A 7,012-nucleotide genomic window follows, 5' to 3' on the forward strand; every position below is an offset into this window, starting at 1 on the left:
AAATGCATAATCAATAAATTATGTGTATTGGTAGTAGAAAATGTCTTCTTTTCGCTCTGCTTCTCTTTCTCTCTGGCTTTGAGGTTGTAGGCATGGAAAGTGGTGTGGTAAGTTTACTGAATGTGGTCAATGGCCCAGAGTCTCCCTCACCTCAATCTAAACCAGTTAGAATCAGCTCAGCAACATACTGCAGTGAGTTCACACACTCACAAATATAAAAGAAACACACACACACATCGCTTCACAGTTATGGTAGACGGTGGTAATAGTAGAATAATCCCCTTCTACAGGCAATGCCAGGGATACAACCTGTAAGCTGCACAGACGTCTACCCGCACAGTTACTTTTGCTATATTGGTGTTAAAACAAAAATAACTAATGATTCAAAGTTCTAGTTACTGTTTTTTGTTTTGATTGATTGATTGATTGATTAATTGGTTGGTTGATTGGTCAATTGATTGTTTGTGTTTGTATTTGTATTGATTCATAGTATTTGTTCACTTTTAATTACCTCTGCTGAGTATGCATCTAGATTATTCTTTACAGGGTCTGACTTTTGACAAGATGCATTGTCTCAGTTTCCTAATCTTGCCATGCCATTTTGTCATTTGTCTGGTAACACAATCAGGGTCACCTTGCAGCAGTTACTTCAAACACGCTGGTTGTTTGTTCAGGAACTACAGGGACTGCCATGTGATCTCACTTCAATCCTTCAACTCTAAATGGAACTGTCCCCGTAAAGGTCAGATGTTGAGCACTAAAAAGTTCCTCGACTACAGAGGCAGAAGACACATGCAGCTGTTTTTGTTCATGCAACACCCTACACCACTTCCATCTTTACATTCATCATACTTAGATAGCGCTGGATCTAATTACTTTTTAAAAGCTAGTTGTTTTTTAAATGTAGGACTTGATGTGGAACTCTCTCTGTCAATGAAACGTGCAGTAGCAATATCTAGGAAACACAAAGACCTAAAGATTTGTTAGATTTGTTTCATCAACATTTTCCCTATTAGAATACCTTTAACTTGGGAATAGACTTCCTTAATTTCTGCTTTATCCATTATCCTTCATTATCCCAGAATCCATGAGCAAATCAACTTCATATTTTCTTTATGAATTACATTTATTTAAATAGATATAAAGTGTTTATGCTTCATTAGTGAGTTCCTGTTGAGGTTGAAGAGTTGAAAGTGCTTGGCACGAGTAGACTATAGGGTACACCCAAGGCTGAACTGTGTCAGCTTCCTCTTCCATGGCCCAGGCTCTGCTTACACAACAGTGACGGTAACACGAGGAGGACGAAGGAAATGGCTAACTGAGTGATAAGAAATACGCTGAGAAACACATTTCTGTCAATGCCACCCCTGTACTTAGAGTTGTTCTTGTCAAAAGTAATCAAGAAAAAAAAACACAGTGTACTAATAAGTGATGAATTGACACGCCCTAAGAGTACATCAGCAGAAGATGATATACATTGCACAACTCGATATGTGATTTTCAGATGTCTGATGCGGTCCAGCAGACACCGTGATGAGGTGCATCCTGAGGGTGAGGGCTCATGTTGCTCTTCATCGGTCTGTCGCGTCTTCAGCACAATCAGCACGTCAGATCAAAACCTCTCTGCAGTAAAACAATAGCTTTCAAAATTCTGAATGTGATTTGACCTTGCAATTCTTCCTTTTCCCTAGCTCTCAAGATAATTGCCCATAATTGTCCATGATTATTGTCATTTAATTACATTCAATGAGTGTTCCTTATCAAATAATTCCCTGCTATAAATCAGACATTAAATAAAACTTGCACACATCAAGTCATATTTGCAGGAACCTGATTAGGAATAGTCGAGTGCTGGCTCAAGCAAGTTCACCTGAAACATTTCTCCAGTAATAACAATTCAGATGACGATGATGAAGAAGTCTATCATTATAATTTTGTTTAGCTTTTGCCAGACAAATTCTACAGGGAGTGCTAATCAATTGGAAATGTCAAAGCCATTTATTATGAAGAGCGTAAATTTTATGCAAATAGTTTGCCTTCACATACGTAATGCAAGAGAGAAATACAGAAAACTGGAGACAATTAAAGAACTCAAGTCCACTCCTCGCCTTGCAGAAAAAGCCCTCGTTCCAAACTCCTAGCCAAAAATCACAAACAGCCATTTACAACAACGCAACGGTGAAAAAAACGGTGAAAAAAAAGAATTGAACTTTAATAAATTGATAACTTTGATAAGCTGCATATTTATTATGCCATGCCATGGTAATTCAATTATGTAGGAGAGTAACTGTCCCTTTTGTGAATGCTACTAGCACTTGTCTTGAAGGGAAAAGGAGCACTGGTACCTCTGTTTGCCCTTGAAAGAGCACCGAAAGTAAAAAAGTCATGCGTTTATGTGTGTCACAATGTGAACATGATGCAGTGGTTGGACATCATCCCCATCATGTTGAAAGTACATTACTCCTTGAAGTTTGAGTCAGTGGTGCGATAAGCGGCCTGCCACTGTGGCGGTTATACGTACAGTTCCACTTCAGGGATCCACTTGAGCGCAGAATCTCCCCGTCCTGCCAGATGCGACCGCAGAGGTGGAGTTTTTCCACGCGCGGGCCGTGTCTCACTGTCACCGCGCTCCCAGCCACCAGACGCCTGAGCTGGAACCAGTTCCTCCGAGTCTGTGAAGTGTGTCAGAATGAGATGGAGCTGCCCACTGCTGTGTGGCCACACTTTCTGATGAACGACACCCTCTATGTGTTTTTTTTTCTTCTTTACACTCAAGGTGTTGTGTGCTACATATTAAGTGCCTTGGAATGTTTTGAGAAAACAGTGAGTAAACAGTATACAGGTATATACAGGTAAACAACGCTATGCTCTAGGGAACGGTTAGAACATCTATATGACACTTTTTTTGGCAACTGACATAAGCATACATCAACATTAATAAAGGGGGCTTCCAACTGATAGTAGCTACAGTGATTTAGTGAGATACCTTTTTGGTGACATAGTTGTTATTTGGTGGGGGCTAAAAGACATTATGTTGATAAACAGTTCCGATTTATAACAAATGATGTATGTCACATCATCATCCTCTGACCAAAAATTCCACCTAACATGTTATATTATTTCAACCCAGAAAGAGTCTTAAAAAAAAAAGTTTTTAACTGATGTTAGCTACAGTGACTTAATGGCATACTTTTAATTTTGGTTACAGGTTAAAAGACATTATGGTGCTAAATGGAAGTGTTTGTAACAAATGGTTGATGTCACATGATCATCCTCCTCCTTATGCCAATCTGACCATTTGCTCTAAAGACTGGAGGCATGACAAGTGAGACAACAGCAGGCGAATGTTTCCCTGACAACCAGCCAGGCATCACAAGAGTCTGCTGCCGTTCACATTTACTGCACAGCACTGCAGGAAAACATCCAGAACTCAAACAAGCTCAGACATTAACTTCAGCAACTGCCTGAGATACAAAGCGGCACAAACACACACACACACATAGACAGACACACACAGAGAGAGAGAGAGAGAAACACATCAACACAAATACACAGAACTTTTATGAAATTTCACTGATGTTCCGTAATTCGAATACCAGCAGTATGAGCTTTGAATGAGTGACCTTGAACAAAAAAGCATGTTATCGTAAGTTCATTTCACAGCTGAACAAACACAGAGGACACAGGAAAATATTTCTCTGAATGCCGCCTCAGTAAATATCAGTAGGCATCAGTAAGCAATAAAAAGCCAGACATCACTGGGGAAGAAGGTCCTGTTTGAGTCAGACACACAGACACTCTGATATGTGTAAATGTCTGCCTAGAGATTAAGATTTGCCTTACCTTTGCCTTGCCTTAGATCAGTATTACCTGTAAAGGCCAAAAGCACACACAAACAGTATACCGCCTCCTCTATATTGTAATACATGCCTAAATGTGTCTGGAAACAATAAGTGAGATTTTTCTGTGTAGTTCTCGATCCATGCACCAGTGGAAATCACGATAAAAGCTTACTTGATATGATATTGATGTGATTGACTTGATATGACAGTGGTGGGCAGGTTTCAAACGTATTAGGTAGCAGGTAGCAGCCTTATTTCTGTTGCCATTTGCCACAACTGGATACCAGTGTTCCCCTACTGCCAACAGTGGTGCGTCCATCATTAGGATTTGGTGAAGATGTGCCTTTGAAGCGCGGCATCACTCAGCGGTTTAACAACATGCTGGTACGTATTTAATATCTTCCAACGAAAAGCAAAATGTTGTTCTGCAGGCCTACTTCTAAGTCTAACTAGCGGAAGTCTACCTTAATTTCACGTAGGGACAGTACAGAATGTAATCTCTGTATTGTGTTTCATGTGTAAATTCATAGGGGGTTTCTTTGTACTTTCTCTGCCTGTTAGAAGATTAGAGGTTATAAATGAATGCCCTGTTCTTCATTTTGCGGCCTATTTTCTTTGAAGCACTGTTTTTGTCCTTGCACAAGTTTCCATCGTAAACATCAGATACCCCATTTTACCTAGGTATGCAGAACTGCTGCCTCACACCGTCTCTTGTTTTCTGTCAGGTTGTCCTCAATCACTAATGCGCCCTACTGGGAGTTTGAATGACTATTGTGATAAACTAAAATTAAGAGTAAAGTCCCATGTGGTTAAGGCCCACCATTTCCCTAGAGGAGCTTACAGGTATGACAGTCTCAGAGAACACACAAGAGGCAAGTGAACACCAATGAAGGGACTGACGACAGCAGCACATCCAGGGGGAGATTTTATACTACATACCATGGTTGAATTAATGAGGTGGGGGGGGGGGGGCACTGACAGTGTAAGCTTAATTTAAAGTAATTAGCAATGGTGTAACTGTGGTGTTAGGATGGGTAAACAAATTCATCTGCTGGTCCTCTTTATAAGAGATAAAAGCCTCGGGAGAGCGTATGCTGTTTACTTTGATTCGTTTGGAGGTTTCAACCGCCACAATCGTTGTTGCAATAGCTTTGCGGTCCATTATTTTAACAAATGCCCTTTGAGTTTTTGTCAACTGTATTTCAAAAACATACCTTTTCATGTGTCCTCAGGTGTGTCTCCTGTGAATGTGACAGCCGTAGCTATGGCAGCCAGTGCTTGAGGACCAGAGAACAGAGACCCAGAAGAGGAAAGACAGGTTCTGTGGAGGAGACCTCTGCGAAATGCAACTGTGCCACCTTGTTTCTGCAACTTCACAAGAAATGAAAAATGTGCCCTTCATGAAAAGTTTACCATGACTCTTTAGCTGTCAGAACGTATACAGCATCGCTCCCATCCGCGGAAATTACATGCACTTAATTTCCCACAAAGCCAGAGCATCTTTAGCTGCATATGATGGATGCTCCCTCATCAGCCGTTAATACTGACTGATTAATCAGAAGAGAGTTGAAGAAGTTGAATGTCGCAGTAAACACATCCAAACACCCTGGCCCAGGAGAACTGGTGAAGCGTCGTTTTATTTATTTTTTTCCTGCGCCTTATCGTTGGCACGCAGGACTGCTCCCCAGGGTTGATTTATGTGCACTCATGTCCTGCTATCGGCCTGGGAGCTTGTGCTCACTCCCACGCCACATCTCACCTCTCCTCAGCGGGGACTAGACTAGAACTCAGATTCTGCCATAATCGGTGTCCAGAACACCGGCTGCTCCGAACCACTGTCGCTTAAACACACGTACCGTAGGTAGTAGTCAAGTGTCTTTTAATCTTATGAAGGTGTTTGCCTACTTCTCTCTCTCATTTTGGGCATGTGTGTACAAATTGATTTACAAATGTCTGCAAATGTGTGTACGGATGTGTGTTTCTGTCTATGATGCACATAAATGTTCATGTGTGGCTTTGTGTGTGTGTGTGTGTGTGTGTGTGTTTGTGTGTTTGTGTGTGTGTGTGTGTGTGTGTGTGTGTGTGTGCGCCTAAGTCTAAGTGAGTATATGTGTCTTTGTATTTGAAGTGTACGCGCCTGTGAGGATCTCTCCACAACTCAGCAGCTTATCACCCTATTGATCAGGCGGCAGCTTGTTTTTCCTTCTCCACGGTGCTCAGTATCACCTCTCAGCCATAATGGATTGCGTTCTTCCCAGCTGTCTCTCTCACTTTGCCACAGCTGTGTCAGGCCCTCACAAGGACCTGCGGCGCATCATAATTCCACCCGAGTCACGAGGACGGCCTCAACCGCCAGCCGCCAGCATCCCGGAGATCCAAGGGCCACGTTTGCCATCACCACGTTTGGCAAAAACATGCCGCTTCAGAGACACACACACCGATCTTTAGCCTACGCTAATTCATCCACATCTCCCCCTCACACGTACCGTCAATAGCTATAATGCATGCTGATGCATTATTCTAGTCCACCGCTTAACCCTAAACATTACATTGAGTGTTTTTTGCGAGCCTGGCAGAAAATACTCACTTGATTAAGAGCCGTTTCGCTCCACGTTTGAGCTGAATCTCTCCATGTTGATGCTTGGCACCTGACCCGTGTCAAAGAGAAGCGTTTGTGCTTTCAGCCACTCTAAACTTTTTCAGAGGACAGGCATTCGTAACTCAGCCACTTCATACATATCCATCTGTGAGGGGTTGACCTGGCAGGGGTCTCTCGGAACGGATCGTCCCCTAATCCGGCTGACTTTGGCCCTGGTGAATCATGCGAGGAGAGGAACAATCTGCCCTCCTTTACAAACAACTACGAGCTGCTTCCTCCATAAATAGATCCATGAGAGGCTCTTGTCTCTCCTCACATGGGCTTAATAAACAGCATGTATCTCCCTCTATCTGGTGTTTTTGCAATGCGAAGTCTGTGTGTGAAATTACAACATCTCCAGGGCAGTAATACGAAGTCTATCTTCTTTCTTAAGTTTATGTCTCCCCCCTGCTGTTCATACAGCCGATTGAGCTTGATTGATATTCCTGTACCCCATTCCTTCCTGATCCCATGCATTTTTAAGGAGCTGCACACTTTCCAGTGGTTCTGGCTGTATACTAATGAGAGAGTG

The 7,012-nt window shown here is 42.3% G+C and overlaps 1 long non-coding RNA gene across 1 annotated transcript; it reads right to left on the minus strand.

Annotated features, from left to right (window-relative positions):
• Nucleotides 1-1,107: 1,107 nt before the first annotated feature.
• On the minus strand, nucleotides 1,108-3,577 carry LOC116222548. Its single transcript, XR_004164714.2, has 2 exons — nucleotides 2,522-3,577; nucleotides 1,108-1,623 (listed from the first exon to the last, which is right to left on the minus strand). It is a non-coding gene; the product is annotated as an uncharacterized LOC116222548 (long non-coding RNA).
• Between the last annotated feature and the right edge of the window lie 3,435 nt (nucleotides 3,578-7,012).

This window comes from Clupea harengus, chromosome 11 (assembly GCF_900700415.2).
Source record: "Clupea harengus chromosome 11, Ch_v2.0.2, whole genome shotgun sequence".
In the NCBI taxonomy this organism is placed as follows: Eukaryota; Metazoa; Chordata; class Actinopteri; order Clupeiformes; family Clupeidae; genus Clupea; species Clupea harengus.